We start from the raw sequence: 23293 nt of genomic DNA, 5'->3' as shown, positions 1-23293 counted from the left end.
CCTATCGACACTGCTGTCTGGGGCTGATAGGAGTTGTAGTCCGGTGACATTGGGAGGAGCACAAATTCTCCACCCTGGTTCAGTTATTCCAATTAGTTCTATAATATTTTAATCTCAACTGAATGAGGTATTATGAAATCACAATGGGATTTCATTTATTATGAGTTTATATACCCCTCAAACAAAATAAAATGCATATAACTTTTTTTCTGGGAAACATTTTAATTTCAAGTATGCTTTATACACCAATTGGGTGGGAAAATGCACTTTAAAAGTTGATTAAGGAATGCAATATCTAAAATTATCGCTTAAAAATAACACTCCACTATTGATTTTTAATTTTCAAAGCAAAATTTCACTTTCTGTGGGCCATAATTCATCTTGATTGGTATGTAATTTCAAAGCAACATAAACTGATTTGAAAATTATGATGTAGCCTTTCAATTTTTAAAATTCACTCTTCTATCCATTATTTCAAGAGATATTGAGTTTTATATAAAAAACAAATAAAAAACCAAGAAAAGGGTTGGGGGGAACCTCCTGAGGGGGAAGTTTGGAGATTTTGGGCAAGCAATGCTTTTATTGCAATTTGAGGTTAAGCTCTTTTCTAAATTAAGTCTATTAATTCTATAAGAGATGGCTTGCACCAACAGCACTCTGCAGTCAGAGTTAACTGATATGTTTAAAAGTGCTGTTCCACTTTTTTAACATCTTTTCCCAGCTTGCATTCCAAAAATGGAAAGTTTGTAGAACCTGTGGAAATTTGCAAGGCATGCGTCAGCTAAGAGTCTTATATATCTGTTGGTCTCTGCATACTCACCATGACATTCCCACACAACCCTCACTCAAGATATATCTACAGCTATGATAGCTGAACAATTCAGCAGTTAGGATTTCTAAACAAATGTATATGGAAAGGAGAAGGATTATGAAAACAAGACCAAGAACTGAAGTGGTGAGTAAGCCCTCAGGATTTAAAATCATCATCATCATCCATGTGCAGCGTGCATTAACTTGATGTTGGAGGCTGAGGAAACAATTCTAGGACTACTTGCTTCAGAATTAGAACAGACTGGCAAACCCAAAATGTAAATATGTGGTTACTGTGGTTAGAACTTTATTAGCTGAAGTATTACTGTTTTCTTCAGGAATAGACAAATAGGAGTACTGTTTGCATAGGTTTATACTGAATGGAGGCAGCATATAGCATGTTCATAAAAGGCTGGAGAAACAAAACAACCAGAAAATCAAAACAGAAATCAACTTACTCCAAGACTCAATAACCTAGATATTTGATAACTGCTAAAAGCTGGCCTCCCCGACCCACAATTTGCTATGCGTACATAATCCTAGGAAAACGTTTTGCTATCCTGATAGAATCTGAGGCCATATTCAGACAACATATACCATAGGCTGACTTGTGACCACATCCTGGGTCTCTCATAACTGTAAATTGCCATAACAGCAAAATTAGCAAAATTTGATTAATTCCTTACCTCCAAACACCGGTTTGGCACTACGGTTTGAAGTCGGCTTGCAAATTATGGTCTGGAGTAAAGACACTAACTGTAATTTGGATATCATGGCAAATTATAGTACAGAACCTTAATTTTTCACTACAAGTTGTCCAATCCTGTCACTATGATTTCTAATCCATACAAGTTAGTAAAAGGCCTAGCAACAAGCTTTTAGAAACGAACAGCTTTGTCAATTTTCCCCATCTAGCTTACTGTCTTTCTATCCCCAAATCCCATTATTTATTTTATTTATTTAAAGCACTTCTTGGCTGTATTTCAGGGCAGAAGCCCTCACAAGGTGGCTTACAACAACAAAACACATAAAAACAGTTAAATATTAAAAGTAATTAAACATAAACACAATAAAATAGTAATAAAAACAATATCGGCAATAGCAACAACAATAGTCATATCATGAGAAGGCCACAGTAAGATAATGTTTTCAAGGCCTTCGTAAAAGCCTGCAATGACGGAGCATGGAGGATCTCTAATGGGAGCTTGTTCCAAAAGTGTGGGACCACTGCAGAGAAAGCCCTCTCAAGTGTGATCACCCATCTAACTGCTCTCATGGGTGGGCAAATGAGTAATAGCCCGCCAAGTTGGTAGAAATTTGGCCAGGTGTTCTTTGAAAAGAGCCACTTCATTTTCTAAATGAGTAGGTAAGAGGTCAAAAACGACCTCGGAGCGGTTGGTCATTCTTCCTTGGGAAAGGTCTCCCCTTGGAAGCAGGGAATTGCCTCTTCTGTTGAGGTGGCTTTTGTCAAAAGGAAGGTTGTGGCTGTTGACAGTACCAATCTTGATTGAAAGTGGAGCGCTGTCCGGACCACCTGCATTGCGGTGGGACATATGGTTGCTGGAAACCCAATTTTCTCACTGTTGCCTGAGCTTACTGCACCGCATCAAGTGCGTCGTCAGTTTTTTCATTAAAGAGGCCCAGGCCATCGAATGGTAGATCCTCTATTTTTGTGCGCATTTCTTGGGAGAGGCCCACGGAGCGTAGCTAGGCATGCCTACGCAAGGCAGTAGCAGCGATAAGGGCTTTTGATCCACAGTCGACCTCGTGTTTCAATGTGTGAATCTGTTGTACAACTTAAGAGCCTCGTTGTAAATGCGGTGAGCCAAAGCACCCTTTTTGTCTGGAAGGTAATTGATTTCCCCCATTTCCTCCTATAACAGGAGCTGATACCCAGACATGGTAGCCTGATAGTTGGATACCCGCACACCCAAGTTTGCAGAAGAGTATATTTGGCGACCGAAGAAATCAAGGCAACTGCCTTCTTTATCTGTGGGTGAGGAATGGAGACGAGAAGTCTTGCCCTGTGCTGCTTCGACAATGATGGAATTCGGTGCCGGGTGTCGAAAAAGAAAAGCAGCACCTTCCTGCTGCACCTTATAAAGACGCACAGAATTTTGAGATTCTCCCCATGAAGCTCAGGGATGTTCACACAGAGCATAGATACAAATTGCTCCTTGACCCTTAGAATTACCAGTCAATTAGATGTCAAGGCATTTTCAAACTCTTCAAGAATCACATGGACTAGAAACGTAGCTTGAACAACAAAACATAGAAGTTAAGATTATTGCGGGGCTGGGAAAAAAAGGAAGTTCATATTATTGGCTTTTTTAAAAAATGGCTGCCACCCATCAGAGTTTCAGACAGAAGCCTTTTCCAGTTCTGCTTAGAGATGCCAGACACTGAACATGGGACCTTTCCCATGCAAATAATATGAGCAACGGCCCGTTTCTACACTGTGGCATAGAGAAGGGCAGAATATTCACAGCCCTGCCTCGAGCAAGGTCAGAAAAGGCACTGATTTGCAGGCAAACTCAGCAAATCCAAAAACTCAGATACGCCTTTTAGCCTGGAAGGATGACAATGATCTTGTGAAGCAATTCTTCTAAAGCACAAGGTTGCAAAGGAGATCTGGCTAGAAAGGTTTCCTTGGCTGGAAGTTGAAACAGGTCCTTCCTGCAGCTCTGTGATGGTACATTCAGATATGGGAGTAGTTCTTTAAAGAAACTATGGCTGAACTTTACCATGTTCTAGCCTCCTGAAACAAGTCTGAGTGGTTAATAGCTCTTACAAACAGAACTGAAATGAAACTACTAAACCTATAAACCTTAAGCTTTGTGCAATAACTACAGAAGAAAAGAGGGTAAGAATGAGCCAAGAAAGCAACAGTGAAGAATTTTCAAGAAGTATGTGTCATCAAAAGAGAAAAATAGAAGTTTATTTTTATACCTAATAACATAAGAAAAGCTAAGGGTCCATCTAGTCCAGCATTCTGTTCACACAGTGCCAAATGAGCTGCCAACTGGTAACCCACAAGCAGCACCCTCCTGCCCATGTTCCCCAGCAACTGGTGTACGTAGGCATACTTGCCTCTGATACTGGACGTAGCACACAGGCATCAGGATTAGTAGCCATCGATACGCTTTTCCTCCAGGAATCTGTCCTCCTTTTTAAAGCCATCCAAATTGGTGGCCATCACTACATCTTGTGGTAGTGAATTCCATCATTTAACTACAGTCGTGTGAAAAAGAAAGTACACCCTCTTGGAATTGTATGATTTTACATATCAGGACATAATAACAATCATCTGTTCCTTAGCAGGTCTAAAAATTAGGTAAATACAACCTCAGATGAACAACAACACATGATATATTATACCGTGTCATGATTTATTTAACAGAAATAAAGCCAAAATGGAGAAGCCATGTGTGAAAAAGTAAGTGCACCTTATGATTCAATAGCTTGTAGAACCACCTTTAGCAGCAATAACTTGAAGTAATCGTTTTCTTTATGACTTTATCAGTCTCTCACATCGTTGTGGAGGAATTTTGGCCCACTCTTCTTTACAACGTTGCTTCAGTTCATTGAGGTTTGAGGGCATTTGTTTATGCACAGCTCTCTTAAGGTCCCGCCACAGCATTTCAATCGGGTTGAGGTCTGGACTTTGACTGGGCCATTGCAACACCTTGATTCTTTTCTTTTTCAGCCATTCTGTTGTAGATTTGCTGGTGTGCTTGGGATCATTGTCCTGTTGCATGACCCAATTTCGGCCAAGCTTTAGCTGTCGGACAGATGGCCTCTCATTTGACTCTAGAATACTTTGGTATACAGAGGAGTTCATGGTCGACTCAATGACTGCAAGGTTCCCAGGTCCTGTGGCTGCAAAACAAGCCAAATCATCATCTCTCCACCACCGTGCTTGACAGTTGGTATGAGGTGTTTGTGCTGATATGCTGTGTTTGGTTTTCACCAAACGTGGCGCTGTGCATTATGGCCAAACTTCTCCACTTTGGTCTCGTCTGTCCAAAGGACATCGTTCCAGAAGTCTTGTGGTTTGTTCAGATGCAACTTTGCAAACCTAAGCCGTGCTGCCACGTTCTTTTTAGAGAGAAGAGGCTTTCTCATGGCAACCCTTCCAAACAAACCATACTTGTTCAGTCTTTTTCTAATTGTACTGTCATGAACTTTAACATTTAACATGCTCACTGAGGCTTGTAGAGTCTGAAATGTAACTCAGGTTTTTTGCAATTTCTCTGAGCATTGCATGGTCTGACCTTGGGGTGATTTTGCTGGGACGTCCTCTCCTGGGAAGATTGGCAACTGTCTTGAATGTTTTCCACTTTTGAATCATCTTTCTCACTGTAGAATGATGGACTTTAAATTGTTTTGAAATGGCCTTATAACCCTTCCCAGATTGATGGGCAGCAGCAATTGCTTCTCTAAGATCATTGCTGATGTCTTTCCTCCTTGACATTGTGTTAACATACACCTGAATGCTCCAGACCAGCAAAGTGAAAAAACTTTGGCTTTTATAGAGGTGGTCAAACTTGCTGATGATCAATTAATCATGGGCATTTGATTAGCTGCACCTGTCTGCTACTTAGCATCTTAATTCCTATATCCTATAGAAGCAGTAAGGGTGTACTTACTTTTTCACACATGGCTTCTCCATTTTGGCTTTATTTCTGTTAAATAAATCATAACACGGTGTGATATGTCATGTGTTGTTGTTCATCTGAGGTTGTATGGTTGTCCTGGCAGCTGGACAACCATCTGTCAGGGATGCTTTAGGGTGGATTCCTGCATTGAGCAGGGGGTTGGACTAGATGAACTTGTAGGCCCCTTCCAACTCTGCTATTCTATGATTCTAATTTTTAGACCTGCTAAGGAACAGGTGATTGTTATTATGTCCTGATATGTAAAATCATACAATTCCAAGAGGGTGTACTTTCTTTTTCACACGACTGTATGTGCTATGTGAACAACTACCTGCCCCCATAACCGTTCAGCAGCTTACTTGGTGAGTGGCCAACCAGTACAGGCAGTGGCACAGGTATTGAGAGTTTATAACACTCTTGCACCAAACCATGAAGATCTCCCAGAAGAGAAAATGGACTTTATTTATGTAAAGCGTGAGCTTCTGGATGTTCTGAAAGCAAAGACTGATGAACTGGAGGCCAGAGTATCATGCCTACACCAGTCGGCAAGATGAAGACCTCTTGAACAGTACTATGGATGCCATTACTCACCACAAGCAGGACAGCAATGTGAAACAACTTCACCAAAGGAGGAGAATTAAGGCAACTGGCAACATGTCACCATCAGAAACAGAACGGCCACAAAGCAGACCCTTCCCCTATAACTTAGCAACTGATTCCAACCTCTAGCTTCCGAGGAAGGATCCATGAACAGGAGCAGCCTACAGGAGATCCCCACAGTTGAAGCTCTGTCACCTGATCCAAGTGGAAGTCATCTGTCATCAATCAACTACAAGAAAAGTAAGGCTGTGATTGTAGGTGACTCCATCTTGAGAGGCACAGAAGTATCCATTTGTCAACTAGATCTTTCATCTCGACATGTATGCTGTCTCCGAGGTGCCCAAATCTGTGACGTGTCAGAAAGACTGCCAAGGCTTGTTAGGGCTGCTGATCATAGACTTGTTTTACTCATTCATCTGGGCACAAATGATACAGCAAGGCATGATCTCCAACGTATCAAGAGTGACTTCATGGCTGTGGAGAGGAGGGTGAAGGATCTTGGGGCCCAGGTGGTGTTCTCATCAATACTTCCTCTTGAGGGCCCATCAAAAGAAAGTGTTTTTTTTCAAGTGAACTCCTGACTTCAACAATGGTGCAAGCAGCAGAGATTTAGATTTTTCAACAATAGTACAATTTTCAGGGATGAGGAGCTGCTTTGCAGAGCTGGAATTCATCTCACTAAGGAAGCAAAGTACATCTCTGGAAGACAGCTGGCTAACCTGCTCAGGAGGGCTTTAAACTAGAAAGCAAGGGGGCGGGAGATACAAGACCACTGGGGAGTAATGAATTGGTAAATAATGAATTGGTTAAATAAAGCAGGAAGACGAAATGTATTGGAAATTACTAGTTTAATACACAAAGGAAAGACAGGCATAAAGGGAAAAGAAGACTGAACACAGGGAGTTCAACCCATTTTCTTAAATGTCTCTACACTAATGCACAAAGTATGGAAAACAAGTAAGTTGAGCTGGATGTCATAAGCCACCAAGGCAAGTATGACATAATAGGAATTACAGAAACATGGTGGGATAAATCCCACCAGTGGAACGTCTGGCTTGATGGGTACACGTTGTTTCAGAGAAATAGGCAACTCAAGAGAGGAGGTGGTATAACACAGTATATCAGGAATGAACTTACCTGTACAGAGGTCCACTGGACTGATGGTAACACAAGTGCTGAATGCCTCTGGGTTAAGATAAAAGGGCAACCTAACAGAAGGGATTTCATACTAGGTGTCTGCTACAGACCATGAAGCCATTCGGAAGAGCTAGATGAATATTTACTAAGGCAGATAACTGAAGCCTCAAAAATCATGAAGTGGTTGTGATGAGAGATTTCAATTACCCAGATATTTGTTGGAAGACTAATTGTTACAGTTTGTGATTTTGACAAATAGTCTGGTAATAAAAGATCAAACACAAACCATGGATTTTAGGAAGGCCAATTTTAATAAACTTAAGAGAAATAGTAAGGAAGATACCATGGGAAGAAAACCTTAAAGGCAAAAGTGTCGTAGCCAGCTGGGCTTCTAGAAAAGGACATTAATGGCAGTGCAATCTCAAACAATACTAATGAGGAAGAAAATGAGACTTCACAAGAAGCTGATGTGGTTGAATAGGCACCTCAAGCTGGCCCCAAGTACTCCGGGCCATGGAGTCCACCTGGGCCTTTAGTGTATTTAATGTTTTACTCTGTACAGCACCATGTACATTGATGGTGCTATATAAATAATAATAATAATAATAATAATAATAATAATAATAATAATAATAATGACAAAGATGGGTCTAGCAGTACTCCCAAGCTACGCACCTGCTCCTTCAGAGGGAATGCAACCCCATCTAGAACTGGTCACTTACCCAATTCCCAGACTCAGGAACCACCAATCCACAGAGCTTCTGTCTTATCAGGATTCAACTTTAGTTTATTGGCCCTCATCTAGCCCACTACAGCTTCCAGGCACTAGTCCAGCACCTTCACCGCCCCAGCTGACTCCGACAAGGAGAAGCAGAGCTGAGTATCATCAACATACTGATGACACCCAACCCCCAAACCCCTAATGACCTCAACCAGCGGCTTCTTATAGATGTTAAACAGTATGGGGGATAGAATAGAGCCCTGTGGCACCCCACAGCTTAATAGCCATGGGGTGGAACAGGAATCCCCCAATGCCACTCTCTGGAATTGGCCCTGCAAGTAGGAGCAGAACCACTGTAACACAGTGCCTCCTACTCCGATCTTGCAGAGCCAATCCAGTAAGATACCATGATTAAAAGCTGCTGAGAGATCTAGGAAGATCAACAGTATAGCACACCTTTTCTTTCACCCAGAGTAGTTCAGAGCAACCAAGGCTGTTTCAGTGCTGTGCCCTGGCCTGAAACCAGACTAAAATGGGTCCAGATAATCAGTTTCTTCCAAGAGTGTCTGAAGCTGCTCAGCCACCACACACTCAAGCACCTTGCCCCCAAAAGGGATATTAGCGATGGGGCGGTAGTTCTCACATACCTCTGAGCCCAGGGAAGTCCTCTTCAGAGAAGCATGCACTACAGCCTCTTTCAAGGCAGCAGGCACCGCCCCCTGACAAAGTGAGACATTTACCGCCCCCTGGACCGACCAAATCAGACCACCTCTGCTGGATTGTATTAGCTAAGATGGGCAAGGGTCAAACTTACATGGAGTGGGATAGACTTATTCAAGCATCTTGTCCACATCGTCAGGCTGCAACAACTGGAACTGATCCCAGAAAACATGACCAGACAGGGCACTGGACACCTCACCAGGCTCTGCGATAACTGTGGCATCAAGTTCTCAGCAAATACCAGCAACTTGCTCCTCTAAGTGCCTAGCAAATGTATTACAGCAGATGACCAAGGGTTCCAATCCCGGTTTCTCTGACCCCGAGCCCCTTCCCAACAGGCTCTTCACCACTCGGAATAGTTCTTCTGGGTGGCATTTTGAGGATGAAATTGAGGAGGCATAAGATTTTTTTGCCATCTTCACTGCCGCATAATAGGTACAATGAAGAGTCTTTACTAATCTTCTATTGTACTCGCTCTGAGACCTGCACCACCTGCACTCTAGCCATTGTCCAGCCTGTTTCATTGCCCATAGACCTTCTGTCAACCAAGGTGAGTTACGGCCTCCACAGCATCGGAGTGGGCGCTTGGGAGCGATTGTATCGATGGCCTTTCCCATCTCACCATTCCATAGTGAGACCAAGGCCTTGACCAGAAAATCCCCTCAGAGGATTCAGGAATCCTTCGGATTCCATCTCTCCAGGGGCAGACCATCTTAATCAGTTCCCCACCCCTGCAGGGAGGCTCTGTTACTGCCACATGTGTCAGGTTAACGATGTACTGAGACAACCCCATCATTGTCTTGGTAGCCATGAAGTCCCGAGTGGGTCCTGTCAGGACAGGCTCGGTGTGGATATTGACGTTTGGGATATTTATTTTTATAACCCAATCCTGATTGGTGCTTCCCAGACTTGTTTTGATAGCTCCTTGGTCTTCATAATGCTGTTTATTTAGATATACTCTCCAAATCACACTGGGGCCTTCCAGAAAAAGGTGTATTTTATCTGAGATCATGTGTCACTTGAATTGCACACAGGTGAACTCCATTCAACTAATTATGTGACTTCTGAAGGCAGTTGGTTGCACTGGAGCTTATTAAAAGGTTTCACAGCACAGGGGAAACTAAGAAATGCCAGGTTTTTTTTGTTTTTGTTTACTTAACTTTTATAAAATGGTAAACATGCCAATTAACTTCATTTTAATTCCAGGTTGTAATACAACAAAATGTGGACAAGTCAAAAGGGGGTGGATACTTATGCAAGGCGCTGTATAAAAGATCATAAGCCCTAGGAATGGGCTGGGACAGAAACGTAAAGAGAAAAATAACACATATGCTGATCCAGGTACTTTTTTTATATATATATAAATTTTTATTTTTTTCCTACAATACTTAAACATGCACATTTACATTATCACAAAAAGAAATAAAAAAAACATAACATACTACATAATATTGAAATGTTGAATACATAATATCTTATCTAAATAACATAATCAAACTTAACATACAAGTGCACCCCCCACCTCGGGATCTCATTCCTGATTCCAAAATCTCATACTTTCTTCTGCTGGTGGTTTCCCACTTCCCTTAGAAAACACAAATATTAGGAACTGTTTCCAAATTCCTTCAAAATCATTTGATTTAGCTAAACCTCTTCTCCATTTAATATTACATGTCAATTTATCATTAATAGCTATATCCCATACTTCTTTACACAATTCTTCAATAGAATATTCCCCTTGAATCTTCAAGTTCCTAGCTACAATCAATCTTGCTGCAGTCAGCAAATTCGTTATCAGTTCCTTAGTTTCCTTTTTACATTTTAAATCTTCAAATAGTGACAGTAATGCAACTTTTGGTGTTCGTTCTATCTTCATTTCCACAATTTCTTCAATCTCCAAAAACACCATCTTCCAAAATTTTTGAACATAGTTGCATTCACACCACATATGTAAATACATTCCTTTACCCCCACATCCTCTCCAACAGTTTGCTGATTGCTGATTATTTATCTTATTCATAGAATCATAGAATCATACAATAGCAGAGTTGGAAGGGGCCTACAAGGCCATCAAGTCCAAGCCCCTGCTCAATGCAGGAATCCACCCTAAAGCATCCCTGACAGATGGTTGTCTAGCTGCCTCTTGAATGCCTCTAGTGTGGGAGAGCCCACAACCTCCCTAGGTAGCTGATTCCACCGTCGCACTGCTCTAACAATCAGGAAGTTTTTCCTGATGTCCAGCCGGAATCTGGCTTCCTTTAACTTGAGCCCGTTATTCCGTGTCCTGCACTCTGGGAGGATCGAGAAGAGATCCTGGCCCTCCTCTGTGTGACAACCTTTTAAGTATTTGAAGAGTGCTATCATGTCTCCCCTCAATCTTCTCTTCTCCAGGCTAAACATGCCCAGTTCTTTCAGTCTCTCTTCATAGGGCTTTGTTTCTAGACCTCTGATCATCCTGGTTGCCCTCTTCTGAACACGCTCCAGCTTGTCTGCGTCCTTCTTGAATTCTGGAGCCCAGAACTGGACGCAATACTCTAGATGAGGCCTAACCAGGGCCGAATAGAGAGGAACCAGTACCTCACGTGATTTGGAAGCTATACTTCTATTAATGCAGCCCAAAATAGCATTGGCCTTTCTTGCAGCCATATCGCACTGTTGGCTCATATTCAGCTTGTGATCTACAACAATTCCAAGATCTTTCTCGTTTGTAATATTGCTGAGCCAAGTGTCGCCCATCTTGTAACTGTGCATTTGGTTTCTATTCCCTAAATGTAGAACTTGGCATTTATCCCTATTAAATTTCATTCTGTTGTTTTCAGACCAGCACTCCAGCCTATCAAGATCACTTTGAAGTTTGTTTCTGTCTTCCAGGGTATTAGCTATCCCACCCAATTTGGTGTCATCTGCAAATTTGATCAGCGTTCCCTGCACCTCCTCGTCCAAATCATTAATAAAAATGTTGAAGAGTACTGGGCCCAGGACTGAGCCCTGCGGCACCCCACTCGTTGCCTCTCCCCAGTTTGAGAAGGTTCCATTGATAAGTACTCTTTGAGTCCGATTCTGTAGCCAACTGTGGATCCACCTAATAGTTGTTCCATCTAGCCCACTTTTAGCTAGTTTGTTAATCAGAATGTCATGTGGTACTTTGTCAAAAGCTTTGCTGAAGTCAAGATATATGACATCCACAGCATTCCCACAGTTATTCAATCTAACCGGAGTTAGGTACCACCTCCATATAATTTTAAAATAATTCTCTTTTATTCTTACTGACATATTTCTCAACGCTCTTTGTTTCCATAGTCCCTCCCAGCCCTGTTGTCCTATTTGTACATTCAAATCTGTCTCCCAAACCATTTTGCCTGAATTATCCATCAACCCTTTCTCCACCAGTATTCTATATATTTCACTCATCAACCCTTTTAACACTGTTCTTTTCTCCCTATCATTTTCTTTCTTAACTATTAATTCCTCAAACTTCGTCAATTCTCTACAATCTCCGTTATCTCTTACCCACTTTTTAGTCCACTGTTCTAATTGACTATAATTTAACCAAGTTAATTTTTTATCTTTAAGGACCTCTCTTGTATTCATTCCTCTTAACCATTCCCTTAATTTCATTTTATTTTTTTCTATTAAAACTTTACTTAATCTACTCTTTAATTCCTCCGGGAAATTCTTTAACATTATTACCGGTGACAAAGGGGAGCCGCTTGGAAGCAGCTCCCCTTTATATTTACTCCAAATTTCCCAGTGAGACCTCAAAAGCGGGTTATCTATACCTTCTACCCATTCTTTTCCCCTTCCCTAAAAAAAAAATATTTTCCAAATTAATCTCTATATTACTTGTAGTTTTATTCTCCATCCAATCTAATTCTCCTATTCCTGTAATTGCCTCCACAATATGTCTTAATCTGTTAGCTACATAATATAGTTTAATATTTGGGAGACCCAATCCTCCCTTTTTTTGACTTAAATACCATTTTATTTACCCTCGCTTTCTTATCATCATTACAATAATTATTTATAATACTTTGCCAACTTTTTATCTCTAATTCTTAAATTTTTATTGGTAGCATCCTAAACACAAAATTAATCTTTGCTAAAATCTTCATTTTTATTAACGCTATTCTTCCAAACCAGGATAAATTTAATCTTTTATATTTTTCCAATTTTGCTAAAATTTCTTTTTTTAACACATTTAAATTCTCTTTCTCCAAACTCTCTAACTTCTGCGTAATTTTTATTCCCAAATATTTAATCTGATTCTTAACTCTCATTTCTCTTCCCTTTTCTTCCCAATCCTTCTCTTCCTTTTTAGTATAATTAAACAACATCATTTCTGATTTGTACCAGTTTATTCTTAACCCAGTAATATCCTCAAATTCTCTCAATTGCTGTTTAATTCTCCCCATCTTTTCTATTGGATTCTTAATAGTTAGCAGCGTGTCATCTGCAAACATATTCAATTTAATTTTTTTCATACTACCTATTCCTTCAATCTCCTCATCTTCTCGTATTGCATTCGCCAATAATTCCATTACCATTACAAACAGGACCGGCGAGAGTGGACATCCTTGCCTTGTCCCTCTGGCTAGTCGTATCTTACCCGTCACACCATCATTCACTACCACTACAGCTGTATTTTGAGAGTACAACTGTTCTATTATAGCTTTAAATTTATTTCCAAATCCCATTTTATTTAACACCATCTTTAAAGCTTGCCAGCTCAAACAGTCAAAAGCCTTAAAAATATCCAATGCCAAAATTCCAGCTTTAACCTTAGACTTATCACCTGTATTACATTTAAAACTCTTCCCACTAAATTGTGCATTTGTCTGCCTGCTACAAATCCACATTGATCCTCCCCTATGTATTCATCTATAAATTTGTTCAACCGCCTTGCTAAAATAGTTGAAATTTTTTTAGCATCTTGGTTTATTAATGAAATAGGTCTATATGAATAAGGGACAGTCAAATCTTTGTCTGATTTTGGTATTAAAATTATTAATGAATGTTCCCATGTTCTGGTATTCTTTCTCCTTCCAATATGGAGTTGTAAAGCTTCAATAATTTCGGTACTAAAAAAGTCTTAAAAACCTTATAATATTCTGAGCCTAAACCATCTACCCCCGGTGATTTACCCACTTTCAAATTCTCAATTACTTCTTCTACTTCTCTTTGCGTTATTACCTTCTCCGTTCTATTTTTATTCCCTTCTTTATATACTTTTCTATATAAGCTTCCAACTTCCGTTTTTGAGTGTCCTTACCCTTATACAATTCTTGATAAAATTATTGGAAAAATTTTATTTTACCCTTCATTATATGACAATAATTCCCTTGTTTGTCCTTCAATATTCCTATCCCATTCCTGGCTTTTTCCTTTTGTGTGAGTCTGGCAAGCAATCTAGAGTTTCTATTGCTATTTTCAAAATACTCCCTTTTCATATATATTAAATTTTTCTGAACTTCCTCTAAATTTAAATTTTCTAATTGCTTTTTCTTTGCTTGTATTTCTATTAATTTATATTTATTTTTAAATTGCCAATAATCTTTCTCCAATTTCTTAATCTCTTCCTCCAATTTTTCCTGCTCTACTATTTGTTGCCTCCTTAAATTGCACATTTCTCTAATACATATCCCTCGTTACTGCCTTCATGGTATCCCAAACTACTGCCCTTGACGTTCCTCCCTTCTCATTAATTTCCCAAGTCTCTGTCAGTTCTCTTTGCATTTTTTCTACCACTTTATTGTACTTCAAAAGTTTTGTGTTTAATTTCCACCTAAACGCTTCTTTATAATTCTTTCTAACTGTGAACTCTAAACTTAGCAATGCATGGTCTGTTACCTTTATTACCCCCATTTCCATTTTACATACCTTACTTGCAAACTCTTTTGAAACCAATATATAATCTATTCTAGAGTATGTATGATGAACTGAGGAGTAGTAAGAAAAGCCCGGGTTCGACCCATTCAGTAAACGCCAACGATCTACATAATCGTTTTCTTTTACTAGTTTATTCAATATAGTAATATTATTTCTCTTTTCCGCATTAGTGGGGTTTGACCTATCCACTCTATCCTGGTACTAACTAACCAACATATACTCAGGGAATACCCAAATTCTATATTCCTATTCGCGATGCTGAAAAAATATGTTCTAGAAGAAGAGTACTTCCACAAATGGCATTTAAAAACCAACAATTCCTCTGGGATGACCTATACATAGCATAATGTTCGCTGCAATTTATAAATAATACACATAGTTCAGACTAGGTAAGCTTTCCTTGGAAGCTTCCCTGGCATCCAGGGACTTCTATCCCTCCCCCCGCCCGCTTTTCATTTTACAGCTCACTTTATAATATATATTAAATCTCTCTTGGGCATCTTGGAAATGTCTGTCTGCAGACTAACGCAGTAGCCACTTTGATGAACTCTGTCATTAACTGTTTTGCTCTTTTGTTATCTGCTCCAAACATTTACATCAATAGGGTGGTTGAACAGGAATGGACGGATGGCTAATTACATATACGAAATGCCTTCTTCTTGACTTCCACAGGTTCCTTGAAATGAAGGTGTATGTTGAGCAGGAACCACAACTAGGCCAGAAAATGCTGACAGAGGAGTAAAACCCGCACCTTGCTATTTCTGAACAACTGTTCTGCTTGCTCCATGTTATTGGTTCCTTGGGATGAACAATCTATTAAGGCCAGTATTGATAGACCCAATGGAATTAGTGAACTTTTGCAATCCTGTGCTCCTTAGAGAAGGGTGGGATAAAAAATGATGAATGATATTGCAAAAACAGGATGCATTTTCGCAATTTGCATCTTAAATCAAGGTACACAGAAAAGAATATGGTCTGGAGGCAGTTTAAACTGAGAGGGCCAGATAATTGCTTGGTTGGCTCTACTATTCTTATGCATTTTATCTTCACCTCATATCTAATATGAACTGAGAAGTTCATAATACATAAATGCATACTTGGCATCAATTAAGCACCTATCAGCAATCCAATACATGTGTACTCAGATGCAAACCACACTGAATTCAATGGAATTTACTCTGCAGTGTTTTATACACCTCTATCACGTCCTTCCTCACTCACCATTTTTCTATACTAAATAGCCCCAAATGTTGCAACCTTTCTTAACAGGGGAATTCCTCTAATCTCTTAATCATTTTGATTGCCCTTTCCAGCACTTTTTCCAGTTCTACAAAAATAATTTTAGTAAACTAAGGAGTTAGTGAATCTATCTGTAGTGGAATGAGCCCTTATTAGTGAGCCCTGAAGAGAATATCTGGAGAAGACAGACACATTTGACCAAAACTAGGACTGGCCCTAAGCAAACTCCCTAGTTTCACAACTGCATTCATAGCCCACAAAAAGGGAGTGTTTCGCAGGTAGGGTGAAATTCACCATCCCCACAATATTTATTTTATTTATTTATTTATTTATTACATTTTTATACCGCCCAATAGCCGAAGCTCTCCCAATAGCCGAACAATATGCTGCTCCTTCTTGCAACCACCAGCAGCCATTCCATGTCCCCCAACAATCCCTGAGAAAGATACTATGTGACAACATAGCATTACTCTGATGGGTGCTTCTGGATTAAAAAAAATGGTATCCCTTACCACTGGTTAGGTGACCACCATTATATATCCCAGAAGTCCCTGTCAGAGCAACACTACATCTTCATATAGCTTATTCCAACAACATCTGAAAGACCCAATATATACATTATAGCATACTGTCAATTTTTATGAGGGTAGCACTCATCCAGTGGCCCCACACTTGCTATAGTGGCACTAACCTTTCTGAATGCCAGGATTGTCTACACAAACATTGTTTTTCTTGGGTTGTTCAGACGTTCTGAAGGATTCCTTTAATAATTGCTGTTTCAAAATGGCGGACTACCAGCATGTACGTGCAAGCTATATATTATACTAGTGGCAGAGCATTGCTACCTCTAGTGAGTGTTCAAACAGTGATGTACACATTCCTGTTTTTTAAGTATGTAGAAGGCGAAAATGCTACACCAAGCATAAATAAAGCAGAGACAAGATAGAAATATGTCTGTGTGAGAAATGGGCATAGTTGCAATATGTAGCAGTTGAATATACCTTGGTGCTTTTATTGCAGTTTGCAGGCAAAGAACCTTGCACTTCCTTATTAGTTATAAATGCAAATAAAAGAGTATTTGCAAGATAGCAGAAAAACTATGTTGCAATTCTTACTTCATTGAACTTATTCAACATAATGGAAACAAGGAGCTGCAGCTTCTTAAATAATAACCAACATGCAAGCCTTTCTGCTGTCTTAAACAAAACTGATCACAAGTTTTTCTATTTAAAAACAGCAATAAATTCCTGTGCTCCACTAAATTTTGGGGTTCTTCCTATACTCTGCCACTCACTCATTCCTTATCAACCACAAAAAAGGGTTGCTTGTGGCATTTCAGCCACAAGAAAAAAAATGAATAAAGTTGTACTTTTAGTAGGAAAGTGTTCCAAACATCCATGCATGGACACAAAGAAAGGTCACATACATTTTTGCCTATTAAGTAGTCTCATCTTATTTATAGTAATTTGTAAAATTTGTTCTAATATTCTATAGGACATTATCATGAAGTGGCCAACATACTTCCAGTGATGAGGGTTTTCCAGAAAACTTTAAATAGTCTTTTTCTGGAAACTTCTCCTCCAAATTGATGTGCTAAACAGATTATGAACTGTTTATTAAGCAACTAAACAAGTACACCATGTTGTTACGTACTGTATAAATATCTCTTTTTTCCCCAATAGCAAGATTGAACTGAAATGTGGTTTAAATGTTACACATTTAAATTTGACATGTTACACATGTCAAACAAAGCTTTATTTGGAAATTATTTTTATTAAAACATTTGTAAATATAACTCAATAGCATATACTTCTTTACATTATTTCAATATTAACAAAAACACAAAGGTATTGAAAACTGTTGATATACTAATTTATAAAGGAATAATAATTGTCGCACACACAACTCCCTAGGGACAACCACTGAAAATGTTAATTACAATTTTGAAGCTGCTCAATTTGACTAATAGTGCAATCATTATTTTGGAACATTTTCTGTTCTACATTGCTGCACACTTCAGTAAAAGAACAGCCCAAAACCTGATCCATATCAAATGTTTGCAGAGATTTCCCTGAAGAGCAATGTGCCGGTAGAAGTTGTGGAACTGCCCTCTTCAGAAGCTTTCAAGAAAAGCTGAAAGCATCTGTATGGGATATTTTAAGTGTAAACAATTCTCCTCCAGGGCAGCATGGTTCACTGGATAATCCAATGGTTTTTTTCCTTATTCTATAGTCTTACACAATTTTTAAAAAACGTTATAAGAAAAAGCTGACACCTCATCAAAAAATTTCATGCTTATACAAGAGCTGCAGCCACAAGCTGACTGTGTTGCTAACACTGGATAAAGCAACACAAGAGAAAGAACTCTGCCCCGCCTCCTTTCTACTTCCACATTTTCCTATCCTCCTTTCACTAAATTATGTTTCCAACCTCTAGGGGTATTTTAGTGCTGTGTGCAGCCAGAATGACTGATTCATAGGGTTGATACTATGGTCAAATAATGCTAATCAGCAGCCTATTTGATTGTGGTCAGATATTCCAAGAATACCACTGTGTAGATGGCAATTTACCTTTATTTCTTTATGGTGTCATTTGTTAGCAAAAGCAGGAGTCAAGGCAGCTTGGCTCCTAACCCTGCAAGAATCAGTTGCAAACTAGGCAACTTCAGCTTGCTTGCTTGCTTTAGCTGCAGGTATCTCCAAACAGCAACATAAGCTGTCAATGGCAAAGGCCACTGCCTAATGGGTAGAATGTCAGACTGGGTCTTCATTACGATCATACATTTTCAGCATAACCTAAGTCACAAGGATATTGTGAAGATAAAATATGTGCGTGGGAGACTATTGCATACCTCTCTGAGCTCCTTGGGAGAAGGGCAGAATAAAACTAAATTGGCTTTTTGTTGTCAATCATTGTTTCATAACAGCTAATTTGTTTTTGAAATTAGTGTACTGAACACATTAATAATCATGTCATTCTCATAACATTGATTTAAAAATACTTGAATAATATCTGATCAAATAGTGGCTAAAGTGTTGGACTGGGAGTCAAGAGATCCGGGTTCTAGTCCTGATTCGGCCATGGAAACCCACTGGGTGACTTTAGGCCAGTCACAGACTCTCAGCCCAACCTACCTCACAGGGTTGTTGTTGTGAGGATAAAATGGAGAGGAGGATTGTTTATGCCTCCTTGAGGAGGAAAGGCAGGTTATAAATGCAACAATAAAATAAAAATAAACATATTTATCAGTCAACAGGAATCAACTAACCCCTAAGAAAATTAAAAAATGTTGTCAATGTTCAGTTCAAAAAATCTGATGATTTTCAAGGTTTGTTTTGTTTGTTTGTTGCACCCTCGACAGAGAGTTGGTTACATCTCTATGCATGTTTATAAAGAAAATTTCTGTGTGGGGAGTGCTGGGAGTTGTAGGATTTTTTTTCTGTCTAAGTATGCATGGGGCGGGGTGCTATCAGTATGTTGATGCCACCCAAATATATTTCTCTAATCTAATGAATAAGGGCCTTTGATTTTAATAGGTCTGCTCTTAAGTAGTTCTGGAAACACCCCATAGTTTGGTAGTTCGTTTACCAAACTCTCAAAGAAAGGAAAAGAGCTCACCTTTGGGGGGGGGGGGGAGTAGGTCTTTTTTGTGACTCCATATTGGCTTCCAGACTGGACTGAGAATCTCCATTATTTCTTCAAATAATAAAAAAAAAGTATGTTTTTCACTATGACAAGGGATGACGTGCACAACTTCTCAAAATTATCACTATGTATTCTGTATTGTGCATGTATTGTGTAAAATGTGGTGCTTTTATTACAAAATACATGATAGATTTGCTGTGCCACTACACTAAATTCTTCTTAATGGAAAGAAATTTCTCTTATGTACATATATACATACTGTGCAGACACTTAAAAGTTAATGAAATCAAAGAATTTTTGCACTCCTGGTAAGATGAAATGATTCTCTTGAACTTCATATCAGAATATTTTCTGTCTAAGTATGCACGGGGCGGGGTGCTATCAGTATGTTGATGCCACCCAAATATATTTCTCTATGCCTTCGACAACAGCGTCAGCTAAGGATAGTGTGTCTCCTCTGAATGAATGCTTGGAGGCGATAATGGGCTGGATGAGGAAAAACAAATTGGATTCAAACTGAATCCAGACAAGACGAAGGTGCTCGCTGTCAAGGGCCCCAACCTGGGTTTGGAGATGTGTCAACCAGTTCTGGATGGGGTTACACCCCCCACCCCAAAAGACTGCGTTCGTAGCTGGGGGTGCTTCTGGATCCGTAGCTCCAAATGACAGCCCAGAAAGATGTGACAGCCAGGAGTGCCTACTACCAGCTTCAGCTGATACGCCAGCTGCACCCCTTCCTAGAGTTGGCAGACCTAAAGATGGTAGTGGGCGCACTGGAAACTTTGAGGCTCAACTTCTGCAATGCGCTCTACATAGGGCTACCTTTATGCCTAGTCCAGAAACTTCAACTAGTTCAAAATATGGCAGCCAGGTTGGTCACCAGCACACCTAGGGGTGACCATATTACACCAATTTTAAAATCTCTTCACCGGCTGCCAATTAGTTTCCAGGTGAAGTATAAAGTGTTGGTTGGTCCAGTGTTCTGTTTCCACAGTGGCCAGGTACCGATGGAAAGCACATGAGAAGGACACGAATACGATAGAATTCTGCCTTTGATACTGGAGATAATAGATATCACTATATTCTGATATGAAGTTCAAGAGAATCATTTCATCTTACTCACCAGGAGTGCAAAAATTCTTTGATTTCATTAACTTTTAAGTGTCTGCACAGTATGTATATATGTACATAAGAGAAATTTCTTTCTATTAAGAAGAATTTAGTGTAGTGGCACAGCAAACCTATCATGTATTTTGTAATAAAAGCACCACATTTTACACAATACATGCACAATACAGAATACATAGTGATAATTTTGAGAAATTGTGCACGTCATCCCTTGTCATAGTGAAAAACATACTTTTTTTTTATTATTTGAAGAAATAATTGAGATTCTCAATCCAGTCTGGAAGCCAATATGGAGTCACAAAAAAGACCTACTTCCCCCCCCTAAAGGTGAGCTCTTTTCCTTTCTTTGAGAGTTTGGTAAACGAACTACCAAATTATGGGGTGTTTCCAGAACTACTTAAGAGCAGACCTATTAAAATCAAAGGCCCTTAAGTTATTCATGACTAACATGCATAGGATGACTACCTTACATCCATTTGATTTCAGTGGCTGTACTCTAACGACGACTAGATCTAGAACCAAGCCAATGTTAACTATTTGCAACCTATAATGTCATCAATTTGTTTGGTTCTTTCCATCAGCTGTTCTTTTATGAACACAATGAAGTGGCTTTAGTCTACTTTCTCCATGTTTTCTAGTGTTTATTATTTCCTTCATATGGAGGACAAGTTCCAACTCTCTTCTTCAGAAGGGTTGCCAAGCTTTTCAAATCACTTCCACAAATGAACAAACTTTGGCAAATAGTGTCAAAGGAAGCCTCCTGCAATGAGCACTTGTATGTGCAGCTGCATTACCAACACAGTTGCCACTAATGAAACAGAGGGGAGTTATATCTTCATACCATGTATCAAGCCCCCCAAATTGGTAAGAAAATCTTTGTGGCAGACATGGATAGATAAGGTGATTTTGGGTGCTGATGAAGAATTTTTGACGCTCTCTATTTTGCATGCTAAATACGATTTGCTAGCTACTGCTGAATGGCAAAACTTGCAATTGCAACATTTATTAATATCTAGGTTTGGCCCTGCTGCTTTTACAGCTTCAGCATTTCCCTCACTATTTAGAAGAATTTATTGACTTTATACTGTTATACTGCTAGTCTTAACCTACCCTTACCTGCTTACCCTACCCTGTGCCTGTTGGCATTCTCTTCCCCTCCTTATTGTTTTACTATGATTTTATTAGATTGTAAGCCTATGCGGCAGGGCCTTGCTATTTACTGTTTTACTCTGTACAGCACCATGTACATTGATGGTGCTATATAAATAAATAAATAAATAAATAAATAATAATAATAATAATAATAATAGAGGTCGATCAAGCAAATCGACCTATGATCTATTTCTATAAATACTTATTATCGAGAATAAATATGAGGTTCCTTTCCTTTCCTTTTCCTACAGGGTCTTAAGCAGGAATGGAATAGGGAACTGGATTTTCCCACCTCAGCTAATGAATGGATACCTTGGAATCTGTATCTCAGATTGTGTCTTATTCAGCAAAGACTTTTGCTTCATGTCTATTGGATGCTGCAGCTTCTCTACAATAAGAACTTCTCTACAATTAGAGTTTGTCTAAGTGTGCTAGTTGTTGGAGAAGTAATGCTGCTAACCCTTCTTTTAAGCCTTGTTTTGGCAGTGCCCAATAGTTGCCCCTTTCAGGGAGGTCATTATATAGATAAATACTGTATAGGAACATTCCTTTATATTTACTGACATACATGCTCTTTTAAAACTATCTACCTGTTTTCTGGAAATTAATACATGGTCAGCACAAAGGGATTCTTCATGCCCCTCTGACAACTAAAAGACTAATATTACAGCATTGGAAGGATAAACACTCACCTCCTATAATGCTTTCAACATCTGAACAGGTGGTATAAAGACACCACTAGCAAATGGATACTTATTTGGATATTTGGTGTGCTTTTGTTGAAGATTATGTATAGTTCTTAGAAATTTGCATTTTCATATGACATACGCATTTCATATGTACACAATGAAATATATTCAAATCTATGCAGCCACATTTTTCTTTCTATTGTTGAAATTTTACAATATAAAATAAACTAAAATAAACAAAAACAAGAAAACAAAGTGGCTACTTTTCTGCTTTTAGGCAGAATGTTGTAGCATATATAAGATTGCCACTGAGATTCGGTATCCTCAACTCATAAGTGGTGCTTTCAGGAATGTTTCTGCAGTTCCTGCTGTTGCTATTCCTGCTTGTGCCAAAGTTTGGATCCAGCCACTCTCTCCCCAAGCTCATCAGGGCTGCCATCTTTACATAGAGCCCTCCAAATTTCACTATGAAGTAATCTTCTCCATAGTTCTCAAGCCATTTCCATGGGATCTGTTTAGCGGTTGTCCAAAGATCAACACTGAGGTTTGTCCCAGGTTCAGGTACTCAACAACATTTTTTTTACCACACCTATTGAGCGTTGTATCATTAATATGCAGCATATCGCCACAGAGATGTGGTGGAGAAATCCAGGCTGGGAGGAGGGAGGGGTCATGGAGAGCCCTTGAATAGAGGCAGGGAAATCACACACACACCTCAAATGTGTCAGGAATGTAGAACAATGACAACTGAGTCAGGAATGTAGAACAATGACAACATTTAATGACTGGATAATTTTGTTGTCATCAGCTTTATAATAAAAATACAAGTGCCTAATAAATCTTGTTGTGTAGAATGAGCCAGGCTCCAGACTTATACTATATAGACAAGATCATGTACTTGCTCCAGA

At 39.3% G+C, this 23293-nt stretch overlaps 1 protein-coding gene across 2 annotated transcripts in view; it reads right to left on the bottom strand.

Annotated features, from left to right (window-relative positions):
- Window positions 1-23293, bottom strand: part of FBXL20 (F-box and leucine rich repeat protein 20) — a 113847-nt gene that overhangs the window by 78145 nt on the left and 12409 nt on the right. The gene's annotated exons all lie outside the window — the stretch shown is intronic.

The sequence above is a fragment of the Elgaria multicarinata genome, chromosome 11 (assembly GCF_023053635.1).
Source record: "Elgaria multicarinata webbii isolate HBS135686 ecotype San Diego chromosome 11, rElgMul1.1.pri, whole genome shotgun sequence".
Lineage (NCBI taxonomy): Eukaryota > Metazoa > Chordata > Lepidosauria > Squamata > Anguidae > Elgaria > Elgaria multicarinata.
Note: the sequence above shows the minus strand (reverse complement) of the source record. Positions and strands in the feature narration are given on the sequence as shown.